General features: G+C 46.3%; 1 protein-coding gene across 3 annotated transcripts in view; it reads left to right on the top strand.

Annotated features, from left to right (window-relative positions):
* Nucleotides 1-13,055, top strand: part of Ube2o (ubiquitin conjugating enzyme E2 O) — a 49,929-nt gene that overhangs the window by 22,950 nt on the left and 13,924 nt on the right. The window lies entirely within an intron of this gene.

Raw genomic sequence — 13,055 nt, 5'->3', positions numbered from 1 at the left:
GTGTGTGTGTGTGTGTGTGTGTGTGTGTGTGTGTGTGTGTGTGTGTGTTGGGGCTCCTGTACATTACCTGCCTCTTAAGACAGTTGACTTTGAAATAGTTGGAAAAGTAGGAGAGCCCCGGTGGGCATGAGGGAGGCCCATGTCTCACGCTGTGCTTTGGGGGCTTAGCACTCTAGAAAAATCTCCAGGCTTTCACAGTAGGCCTAATTCTAACCCTAATTCTAGCCTCCCTTGTAGCCAGGACCTAGCAGAGCTCTGGAGATGCTGTTTCCATCTTCCTGCATGAGGGTATGTAGTCCTGGAACCATCGGGGACAGCTCTGTAGGAGACGTGAGAAAGGCTTTGATGTAGTCCAATGTTGCCTCCTGGTATTTTCAGGCTTGGTCCTGCTCTTTTGTTGAATCTGGCCCAGGTCTGGGAGACAGCCAGCCCAGGTGGGAGAGAGGAGAAAGCCATGGCAGTTATATTATTCCCTAGAGGACCAGCCCTCCTCACCAGGGGTGCTGATGTCTCTTGCTCAGTGTGAGCCCAGTGAAGCTGATTGCTCCCTCTCTCTGGTAGAGTAGAAGGAAGACATTCAGGCTGTGGTCTGTGCTGGCTTTAGTGAGGGTGACTGCAGTGTTTCCTCATGTGTATGATCCCCTTTTGCCACAAGCTGTCACTAAATTTGCAATGAGCCCATCCTATAGCTGTGCTCAGCTGTGGGACTTGTATGGTCGTTCCCCATTTGCCACCAGAGGAAGACAAAGGGCCTAGCTGGAGATGAGTGGGCATCTACCTGTTTCCAAGTAGATGCTGAATGATGGTCTTTCCCAGCATGCCATTCACCAGGGGCTGTAGCATATCTATGTTTAATTTTGTTGTAAACTTTGGCTTAGGTTGTAGGTACTTGATTCTGTACTGACCAGATTTTGGTAATGTTGGGAGTAAAAAAGAGAAGGCACAGGCCAGAGTTGGCATTGTAAGTTCAAGAGACTTGAGTAGTGAGATATCTGTGCCAACTCAGCAAGGTCAGCCTGTCCATGGCCTCTGTTGCCAGGGACATCAGTAGTAAGTATAGGCTGACTTTGAAGGCTATCAGGAATGTCAACAACTTGCCATTGATCTCAAGCTTTCCCCACACTCCTGTGTCCAGTTTGTCTTGGAAAGACATAGGGATGTGGGAAACTGGTATCGTTTTGTCATAGCTGTTTGGATAGGTTGTGAAGTCTGCCCATTCTTTACTGTGAATTCTTGACTGTTCATGTGATTGCTTGGTCACATGTAGGGGGAAAGTCGTACAGTTTTTCTTAGAAAATCCACTTGTTCAGGTAATCTGAACAAGTATTAAGGACAAAGAAGGGTGTGGGAGTCTAGGACTGCCACAGTAACATCAGCCCTTACCCATCCTCCTCTGGTGGGAGCCTGGACCCCTGGGAAGAAATAGTCTCACATCTTACAAATAGTTCTCGCATCTTATTTTTCACTACTTTTTCCTACCATATTTGCATTTTTAAAAATAGCAATGCTGAGTGAATCCTTTTCTATGTGTCTGCCTAGCAAGTCAGGATGATGCATTTTTGCAGAGTGCCTATTGATTAGTGACTGGTTCTCAGCATTTAGGAGCCTGCTGCTGCCCTGCTAGATAGGGTTGAGTCTCCCTGTCTGCAAGAGGGGGTGTGGTTCTTGCTGTCTGAAGATTACATCATTCTGTCGGTTCACAATGAGGGTAGGGGAGAAAGTGGTAGGAATACATTCCTGAGGACTGTCACCAAGGATTGGGGCAGGTAGTCTGCATCTTCCTGCCAGGTTATACACCCCTCTGCTTTGGTCTTTTTTAACAGGTAGGCAACGTCATACATTTCACATGCCTGTACCCTCCTGATCAGTAACTAAGCTCTAAAAATTGATCTGTCATAGCCACAGCAGGGGCTCAAGGAAGCTGCATTACCACTTGGGAGGCTTTAGGTGGACAAAATGGTATTCCCTAGCATGCTGGCAGACTCTGCTTTTTGTCACTGTGGCAGCAGCTGTCCAGGTCACCAACACCTCAGTCCTCACCATAGGTACGCAATAGGGCTGCACACTAGAAAAAAATCCCTTCTTGTTGTTACATGGCTTTGCTTACCTAATATATATATGAGGCCCAGGGTTCAACCCCAAAGAGAAACAAAACAGTCTTGTTTTTAAGGGTGGTGGTGATTGATATGAGAGATTGAACTTAGGACTTCTCCTTTTTGCTTGGCCTTTTCACTCCCAGCTAACACAGTACCACTTGACCATTCTTTGTCATTTTGTTGCTTAATTGGAGCTTCTCTGACTTTTCTGCCAAGGCTGGCTTTGAACTGTACTCCTCAGATCTCCTGAGACTTAAGTAGCTAGGATCACAGGTACGAGTCACTGCCACCTGGCATAGATTCCAAACTTTGCTCAGAGATTCATTTTAGTAGGGCTGGGATAAAAAAATCAGGAGAGAGGGGTGGGGGGAGAGTGTGTGTGTGTGTGTTTTCATGCATGTATGCATGCTGAAGCTTGAACTCAATCACACTCTTAATGTTCACAGTTGGTTCTGTACTTATTTGAGCCATGCCTCCAGTCCAGTGTTTTGCTAATAAATGGGAGATGGATCTCAAAGACTTTCTGCCTGCACTGGCTTTGAACCAGGATTTCCCAGGTCTCCACCTCCTGAGTGCTAGGGTTTACAGACATGAACCACTGGTCCTGGCTAGGATTCCGTGTTTTTGCCAGTTCTGGGGCTTGAACTGAGGGCCTGGACACTGTACCTGAGCTGCTTTTGCTCAATGCTAGCTCTCTAGCACTTGAGCCACAGTGCCACTTCTGACTCTTTTCTATTTATGTAGTACTGAAGAATTGAACCCAGGGCTTCATGAGTGCTAGGCAAACACTCTACCACTAAGCCATATTCCCAGCCGCATTCTGTGTTTTTTTGTTTTGTTTTGTTTTGTCAGTCGTGGGGCTTTGACTCTAGGTCTGGATGCTGTCCCGGAACTCTTCAGCTCAAGGCTGCCACCCTACTCCTTGAGTTTGAACCACTATGCCACTTCCAGTTTTCTAGTGGCTAATTAGAGATAAGAGTCTCACAGTCTTTAGTGCCCGGGTTAGCTTTTTTTTTTTTTTTTTTGGTGGGTCAGATTCATTTTAGTAGGACTGGGGTCCTGGTGCTTGAACTCAGGGCCTAAGTGCTATCCATGAGCTCTTCAAGGCTATTGCCCTACATCTGTAGCTACAGCCCTACTTCCCCTTTTCTAGTGATTAATTGGAACTGAGAGTCTCGAGGTCTTTAGTTTCTGGGCTAGCTTTGAACCTTAATCTCAGATCTCAGCCTTCTGAGTAGCTAGGATTACAGGTGTAAGCCACCACCCCTGCATTCTGTGTTTGTTTGTTTGTTTGTTTTTTGCTAGTCCTGGGCTTGAGCTCAAGGCCTGAGCACTATCCTTGGACTTTCTCAAGGCTAGAGCTCTACCACTTGAGCCTTAGCACCACTTCTGGCTTCTTTTTTTTTTTTTTTCTATGTATGTGGTACCGAGGAATTGAACCCGGGTCTTCGTGCATACTAGGCAAGCACTCTACTACTAGGCCAAACTCCTGGCCCCCATTCTGTGTTTTTAAAGAGCTTTCTTGGAAGCCAGGCTTGGTAGCACATACCTATGATTCTATCACTTGGGAATCTGAGACAGGATTATGAGTTCAAAGCCAACCCTAGCTTCATTGTACGTTCCAGGAAAGCCTATACATAGGGAGACCCTTTCTCATATTAAAACAAAACAAAGTCCTCTGGGGATTCTCTAAAACATATTCCAAGGTATCTTTTAGAGCAGCCTCCATTTTCATTGCTTCCTAGTCTTGATTTTTCTATACTAAGTCCAACGTTAGGCCCCTCTCTAGTTATATGGGGCTGTTCATTGGTTTCTACTAGTTGCCCTTCAAATATCAAACAACATTGTGTGTTTAGCCATAACCGTGTCCCTCTGATTGCTAGTTCTAAAACTTCAAGTAAATTCCATTTGTTACTCTTCAGGTCCTGTGTCCTCCTCCAGGCCTATGATGAGTTCCTTCATGGGACCAGAGAGTCCTCTGGAGGCCATGCATGCTTAGAGGAAGGATGTTTATGTATAATGTAATAGTAATCAGCAGAGGCCAAATCTTAGATGTCAGTGCTGGTTCCTGTGTACTAGTTGTTATCTGTCCCTTCTCATAGGGTCTCCTCCCTGGCATAGGACTGGGTGTAAGGTTGACTCCAGGGAAGGAAGCCCAGGAGCTCGAGCCTTGAGTCTCTGAGGGGAGACAAAACCTTACCTTCATTCTTTAAAGTTTTTTTTATTAGTACACATTATTTGTAAACTGGGGTTTTTGTTGTAATAGTTCCACACATATACAGTATGTCCCCTTCAAATGCACCCCTTCTCGTACCTTCTTAAGACAATTTCAACAGGAAACCTTTCTTAGGCCCAGCAGTGTCTGTGAAGTCCCCATGCTTATTTTCTCCCATTATTCTCACCTGGATCTGAAATGACCTTTCTGCCTATGGCGTATGGCCAGGGGATTTCTTTCTGTGGCTAAGTGCCCTTTGTAGCTCTTTGTACTGAAATGCATTGGTGTAGCCTCTGAAGACCTGCTTGGGTCACCTCTGCATGCCTGCTGATGCGCTGTAGTTCAGGCTCCATCTATAACCCATCAGTCACTAGGATAGGAGTGCCCACCTTGGTGGGGAATGCAAATCACTGATTACAGAAACAAGAGTTTGGTAATACTGTATGATTTCCTGAGGAGTTTCTTCACATCTCTCCTCTTATACCTCTAGAATTCCTTGAATTTACTAGTGAACCAAGTCGAGGTGTTCATTTCTACATTTGATGTCATTCTTTGTAACTTAATTTATGTGTATTTGGACTCTCCAGCTGAATTATTTGTTCTTAAGAAAAGAAGTTGGCCGGGAGTTTGGCCTAGTGGTAGAGTGCTTGCCTAGCATGCATGAAGACCTGGGTTCGATTCCTCGGTACCACATACATAGCAAAAAGCCAGAAGTGGTGCTGAGGCTCAAGTGGTAGAGTGCTAGCCTTGAGAAAATCCAAGGACAGTGCTCAAGCCCTGAGCCCAAGCCCAAGACTGGCAAAAAAAAAAAAAAAAAAAGAAAAGAAAAGAAGTTGTTCAGGGTCTTGTTCAGGCCATGCCCTGGTGCTTCAGTTCCTTCTCAAGCCATATGGACAGTCAGCTGTCATGCTTTAGGGATCTGCTGTAGTGTCTGCCCTAAATAGGAAGCCCACATATGAAGAGTAGAGGTGTGGCTAGAGGCCCTTGGAGACAGTCATTTTAGACATGAGCTCTGGTGCCAAAGCTGGAAGTGCTCATCCCTGTTGGCAGTGGGGTGTCTGTTCCCAAGGAAGTGATAAAGCATCCTCAGTATGTGCAACTAAGAGTGGCAGTGTTGTCTCCTAAGCAGAACCTGGTTCTTATGTGCCTCTGTATTCCGCAGTGTGTGGTGTCCAAGTCCTGCATTTGTAGAATTAGACAGATCCACCAGCGCCCAGCCTGTTCTACCTTTACTTTGTATTTCCCCAAGCTTTCTTCCTCCTGCCACCAAATGCTACTGCATCTGCAGAAAACAGCCCTGCTGCCTAGGCTTCCTGCTGGTCTCCAGCCAGGTACAGCACCTCATGGCCTTTCTCTCACATAACCGTCAGTTGGACTCAGTCCCCTGACAGCTGGCTGTCCTAGCCAGCTGAAATAGCCGCTGTATTTTGCAGCAGCGAGGCCATCATGCTGTATGGCTGGCTGATTTGTGGGCAGTCTACAGTGTGGGATCAGGCAGGTACTTGGGGAAAGGACTGCCCCAAGGGTTGAGCATGCTGGGGAAGAAGGAATCCTGTTGCTGAAGCCGTCTGGTAGGGTACAGGACCTGGCTAGCCTGCCTTCCCTTGCCTGCCATCTGAAATAGAAGTGTTTTCACTTGAGAATAAATGCTTAGATGTGATTTTTTTTTTGGGGGGCTTCTCCAGACTCAATGTACATTCCCTAATGCAAGGAGTAGGCAAGTGCTCTGCCACTCAGCTACATTCCCCAGCTTTGGTTTTGCCTTCTTGTCCTGAATCTGTAGGAAGCACTCAAGTTTATGACTGTAGAAGGCAGCCTCTGGAGCAGAGTTTGTAGTGTGTGTTAGCTAAGGGCACCACCATTTCTTCTCCTTCCTCCTCCCTTCCCAGACACAGGAGTCCCTCTGGCTATGTCTGTTTTGCTGCTGATTGCTAGATTATCAGGGCTCAGCCACATGGCAGTCAGCTGCCATGAGAAAGTTCTTACTTGGCACAGACTAGAATCTCTGAGGAGTCACATGGCCAATCTAGGCTGACCTAGAGTTAGGAAGACACTACAAGATCCATTTTCTGCCTAAGTGACATTCCAGGTGAGGCCATAATTGTGTATCTTTGTGTGAACATCTAGATACTAGTTGTGTCTTCACTTGAAGGTATTCATAGCTGAGGACAGGGGATGTCTTCCACTTTATTGACTGAAACCTTAGCCAGATAGAACCATTTGGTGGCCTGGTTACGGCTGCTGGGCAGACTGGTCAAGATGGACAGATTCAAACTTCTTTGGTGTTGTTGCCCAGAATAAACAGTTTATATCATGATTCAGGACATGTATACCATATATGCAACTGAAAAAGTTTTTTTTGTTTTTTTTGTTTCCCAAAACAATACTGTCTTTACTTCTCTTTTTTTCTCTAGTGCAAGTTGACCTTGTATTCCACTAAAGGGTCATAATACATGGTTTGAAAAAAAAAAACAAAAAACCTGATATAGGGCTGGGGTATGGCTCAATTGCAGAATTGTCTAGCCTAAGACCCTAGTAAAACCCTAGTATTACCAAAATCTAAAACATAAAAAAGAGCCAGGCACAGTAGCTCACGCCTGTAATCCTAACTACTCAGGAATCTGAGATCTGAGGATCGCAGTTCAAAGCCAGCCTAGGCACTAAAGTCCATGAGACTCTTATCTCCAATTAACCACTGGAAAATTGGAAGTGGCACTGTGGTTCAAGGGCTAGGGCTGTAGCCTTGAGCGAAAGAGCTCAGGGACAGCGTCCAGACCCAGAGTTCAAACCCTATGACCAGAAACAAAACAAAACAAAACAAAAAAATGAAAAAGAATCTACTCTAGGGACTCATCTATTCTGGGATTTCTAACAATGTTTTTGGAAGCCCATTAGAATGAATTTATATTAGGACCTTGATGCACTTTCTTTAGAGGATAAAGGGGAATCACCCTTTCTATACCTCATCTCTGCACCAAATCTATTTGTTTGAGGTCAATACTTAGGCTTGAACTCAAGAGCCTAAGCACTGTTCTCTTCAGCTTTTTCAGCAAAAGGCTAACACTCTATCCTTTGATCCACAGCTCCACTTCCAGCTTTTTGCTGGTTAATTAGAGATAAGAGTCTCATAGACTTTCCTGCCCGGGCTGGCTTCTAACAGTGGTCCTTAGATCTTAGCCTCTTGAGTAGATAGGACTATAGTATGAGCCACCAACACCTGGCTCTGTACCAAATTCTCATCTTGAAACTTTCCATTCTCTTGCTTCAGCTTCCTGAGTACTGGGAATTATGAGTGTGTGCTGCAGTGGAGGCCTTGGTGGTGGTGTACTGAGGATTAAGTTCAGGGCCTCACACTTGCTAGATAGACACTCTACCACTTGAGGTACACCTTTAGTTCTTTTTACATGGGCTGTTTTTCAGTAGGGTCTCTCTCCCTTTATGCTTAGACTTTCCTGGACTGTGATCCTTCTACTTCAGCATCCCTGTGTTGCTGGTAGTGACACACATGCACTATCTTGCCCACCTACTGGTTTATATGGAGTCTTCTGAACTTGTTTATGCCCAGCCTGGCCTTTAACCATAATCTCCCAGTCTTTGCTTCCCAAGTAACTCGGATTATAGGCTTGAGCCACCATGTTTGGCCCTTTACACATTTTTAAAAAATTGTATATTACTTAATTTTACATTTCTATTCTTGTCAAGTCCATAATGCATGAGAGGCATTGATACTCTAATGGATTTCTTGTCCAATGTCTTCTCCTGTTTCCCAGACTGAGATGGATTTCTCAGATAGGCAGCATGAAAAGTGTACCAGCAGTGAAACCCCTTCCTTGTGTTCTTGCCTGGCCACACTCATAGGTGCTGCTAAATTGTCCTGCAGTGAAGTGGGGCTGTAGACAGTGGGCAGGTTCCCAGATAGTTGGTACACCCATATCCCTTAAAGCCAGCAGCAGTAGAACTGTGTGGCCTTCTTATATCCTTGGTAGGAGTGAGAGAGGAGGGAGAAGGTCTGGGCAGAGTGGCAGAGCTCTGCATTAGATCAGGATGCCTTGCTGCCCCCACCCCCATGTCCCAAGTTGCCCCTCTGTCTTATTTTACTTTGTATTTCTAGACTCACCCTGGCTCAGACTTGTAGGCAGTGTCATTTTGCAGATTGCTGTTAGCCCTTGGAAAGCAGCATTGTTGAATTTAGAAACTTGCCATGCTGGACTAGCTTCATAATCTTTTTAGAGATCTGCTTCAGATCCTGACCTAGGTGAGCAGCTTCCTCCCAGTGTGCCCACTGGGCTTCCTGACATCCAAACTCTGGCTCCATTCCGGGAAGGTGAGCTTTCTTCTGTGAATATGAATTAAACCAGTGACACAGCGTGGGGCTGCAGGCAGGTTGACCTTGAAGTCCAGGGCATTATGCCTCTGTAGGTACTTGGCCTGCACTGGCTGTTTCTCGTGAGTTTAAGATCTCTCTTCTAGGGGGGCTGGGGGGAGGGTAATGGGTACCAAGACATGTGAAAGGTTATCAATGTAAGTGAATTAATGCACCTTCTATCTGGCAAATATCATGTAACCCTTTTATTAATTACAATAAAAAAATACTAAAAAAAAAAAAAAGATCTCTCTTCTGGTCTTATCTACCAGAAGAGAGGTGGTTTTCTTCACCTTAAGACTGAGGCTGGGAGCATGGCCTAGTGGTATAGAGTACCTACCTAGCATGCATGAAGCCCTGGGTTCTATTCCTCGGTACCACATACACAGAAAAAGTCAGACATGGTGCTGTGGCTCAAGTGGTAGAGAGCTAGCCTTAAGAAAGCCGAAGGACAGTGCCCAGTCCCTGAGTTCAAGTCCCAGGACTGGCAACAGCAACAACTCTTTTCTTCCTGTGGCCTTGTATGGTATTGGCCATGGTATCTTTGGTGGTTTCAGATATTGAAATCTATAAATATATATTTAGGCCTCACCTAAGTCTCCTGTGACTTTTACATAGCTCCTCCCCCCACCCTTTTTTTTTTTTTTTTTTTGGCATCCAGTTCTGGGGCTTGAACTCAAGGCCTGGACACTGTCCTTGGGCTTTCTCAAGACTAGTGCTCTACCACTTGAGCCACAGCACCACTTCCGGCTTCTGTAAATGTGGTGCTATGGAATTGAACCCAGGGCTTTGTGCATGTTAGGCAAGCACTAGACCACTAGACCACACTCCTGGCTCCAAATAATCTTAACCTCCCTCTTTTTTTGTCAGTTGTGAGTCTGGGCATTGTCTCTGATTTCTTCAGCTCAAGGCTAGCGCTCTACCACTTTGAGCCACAGCGCCACTTCTTGACACCTCCTTTGAATGATTACTGCAGGTTTTGATGCTAGTGATGGAGTCAACTGCCTCTTTTCTCCCCCCCCCCTCCCCGCCCTCGCCCTTCCCCCAGCAGCCAGCCCTAGGGCTACCACTCCTCCTATAGGGATGCAGGTTCAAACCAATTGTGAATCTCATTTAAGTGTCCTTCTATTTTCAACCTGTTAATCAGCTTTAGTTTGCCTTTTCTATTCTTGGAACTTTTTTTTTTGGCAGTGAATTTCAATTCTACTTTGCCCGTCAAGTTCAGTGTTATGAATGAGTGTTAGAAAAAAAGCAGCACAAACCTTAGGAGGTGGTGGTCCTCCCAGCAGGGTAGACCTTGGGTGAGCTCCTTTGGTTCAAGTGTGGCTAGGACAGAAGTAACCCATCACCCTACAGAATTCCCTTCTCCATCTTCAGCCATTTGGTTGCCTGCTTTCTCAAGCCTTTGGAGAATATCCAGCGCATTATATAATACCACCCAAGCATGTATCCACTCTGCTTCTCCCACTACCCTGGAGTGGGGGCTTAGTAAAGAGGGTCCAGTTTCCGCAGAGCTTGGCACATAGAAGGCAAGGCCACACAAAAGACTCATCTGTGACCAGAATGTCCTATTTCCAGAGAAAGCCGTAGAAGTTGAGGCTCTGGATCTCACCAGGCAGCCCTACATCCCTGTGCCATGTGTCTAAAGTAATTCATGTTCATTTCCAACCTCTATGACTCCTTCCCACAGAGAGCCACTGTTAGTTTTGCAGTCGTCTTCCTTGTGCTCTTCCTGTTTGGAAACTTGTACCTGTGCCTCACCTCTGCTCTTATACAAGTGGCAGTGGTTGAGAGAAGCAGTAACAATGCAAGTGGTTTAGAGAAGTAATAACAATGCAAGTTTTGTTTCAGGGCTTTAGCCCTTAGTTTTGCTTTAGAATCTTGATTTTTTTCTAGAGCTGATGTAGTGCCCCCTAGTGTTCACCTCCCTGTACTGTCTTACACTTGAAATGTTGGGTACCTGATGTTTTAGGAAGACAGAGAATTGGAAAGGCAAACTGCTTTAGGACTCTATTGACAATCTCAGCCAGAAGCCACCATAACATACCTTCCAAACATACCAGAAGCATTTGTTACTTTTTTTTTTCAGTCCTGGGCCTTGAACTCAGGGCTTGGGGACTGTCCTTGGGCTTTCTCACTTGAGCCACAGCACCATTTCTGGGCTTTTTCTATGTATGTGATATCAAGGAATTGAACCCAGGTCTTTGTGCATGCTAGGCAAGCACTCTACCACTAGGCTAAACTACTGGCCTCTAGATGACAGTCTTGATGTTAATATGAATCATCTTTTAGGTGCTTAGAAAACTGCCCAACATGTACTGAACTGGCTTATGCTGGTGCTAAGGGCAGAGAAGGCTTCCTCATTCCCGGAAGCATGGAACATCTTCCAGAATGTGGGTCATAAGGGCTCCAGGAAGCATGTAGGGATGAGAAGAGGACATTGGGAAGTCCTGTGCAGGAGAGCAGCACAAGGAGGCACACAGGAGTGTTTTAGGAAGAAACACCATGTAGGACAATGGAGACACTTTCCTGTTACACTTTCAGACACCTTGGTCTCTTCTGGAATTCCTGAAGGAAAGGGGTCTAAACAGCATGGTAGTTCTCATCCTCTCTCTGACATCTCCACCCTGTCCCCAGTATTGACAGAGTCCTGGAGAAATAGATTTCTTATCATGGAAGGATTAGAAGAGCCCTGAAGACAACTCCTGACATTACAGGCATAGGATCATACAAAGAGGCCAAGACCTTCCTAGAACATGGCTCCATTTACCCCAGGCCTCACAAGTTAGAAGCCTATACCTCAGCTTCTCTCCCCCTTTCCCTGGCTATCCCTTCCTGGCCAGATAAGCCTCACATCTCCACCAAAGACATAGTCTGCAGGTGGCTTTCTCATGGTCCCACTTCTCTTGGATTTCCCACACAGCAACATTTGATTCATGTGGCAGATTGGAGGACTCAGTAGGGGCTTATTGAAGTCTGAACGGAGGAAGGAGCGGAATGGGTTGAGGGAGCACAGCAAACCCATGTTCAGAGCAGAGGCCCAGTGGTTTGGCCTAGAGTACTCTTTGGGATTAGATTAGGGCATTGGCATCCCAACAATCCCCTACCAGAGGTGAGAGAGCTTGGCCTCTCACCAGAGCACTGGCATCAAGAAGTCCACCATGGGTAGCCTTGAGCTGAAGAGCTCAGGGACAGTGCCCAAGCCGAGTTCAAGCCCTATGACCCACAAAAAAAAAAAAAAGTCCATCGTGGGTTTATCCAATATGTGCTGATGGGTTCTACTAGAGCCACCCTTGTTTGCATGTAGAATTCAGAGTAGCTGCTTCTCAATATCTGGTTAACTACCTGGTTGAACCATGAGGCCATTGTCAGGTGGACCAGGCCTGTGGGGATTTCTGCACTGCTAGTTGATGGTGAGACCAGTGCTTCCCTTTGTTAAGTCACATCCTACTCCAGAGGTATTTTAGTTGTCATTGCCAAGATTTCAGAGAACTTAAACCAGCTTCTGCCCTATTCAGCATTCTCCCTCTATTCTTGTCACCCTGCCCCAGGGACTGAGGACTGAGACCATTGCTAAGGACTGTCAGGGCCATGGTGTGGAGTCTTAGATACAAAGGTGGGCAGTTTGCTGAGACCGCCCCATTGCTCTTGGTCAGTGAAGCACTACAGTAAAGTAGCCCAAGTTCAGGAACCCACGCTGACTTGGCTGTAAACTAGCTCCTGCCTGAGCTCAGGGGAGGGACACAGCTGAAAGTAGGAGGGGCAGCTGCTGGGGGTTCATAAAGGGACAAGTCAGATGCTTTTCCTTGGCCAGGCTCCTGAAGCACTGTCCTGAGACTTACTCAGCAGCCACAGTGTTCTGCAGCACTGTAGATAAGGAGCGGGCTGCATCTGGGAGCAGGGATGACCCAGATTAGAAGGTGGTATCTATGGATTGATAGCTAGGCTTCAGGGTGACCCAGCACAGCCTAGTGTCCTGCTCATTGCCTCAGTGCTCCTCAGCGCTGATTGGTTGGGGTCAAAGGGCAGGCACTTATACAGGTAGAAAAGGATTTAACTCATAGCAGAATGTCCTACGTGGAAGAGCCATGTTAAGCCTTGCACGAGAACAAGGCCTGCTGTGATCTTGCCCAGCAGTATTTTTCATATTTCATGAAACCTCCAGGAGCCCAGAGACAGGGACTGCAGGGGCACTAGGAGGCACACATTCTGTCTCTGGTTCTACATGCTGGGGAAATCATGTGCAATTACTTATTTTGGTTGGTTATGGGGCTTGAACTCCAGGGCCAGGGTGCTGTACCTGAGCTTTTTTGTGCAAGACAAATGCTCTACTACTTTGAGCCACAGCACCACTTCTAGACTAGTGTCTGGGCTGGCTTCA

Source organism: Megascapheus bottae, chromosome 17 (assembly GCF_031878675.1).
Source record: "Megascapheus bottae isolate mThoBot1 chromosome 17, mThoBot2.hap1, whole genome shotgun sequence".
NCBI lineage: Eukaryota > Metazoa > Chordata > Mammalia > Rodentia > Geomyidae > Megascapheus > Megascapheus bottae.
Note: the sequence above shows the minus strand (reverse complement) of the source record. Positions and strands in the feature narration are given on the sequence as shown.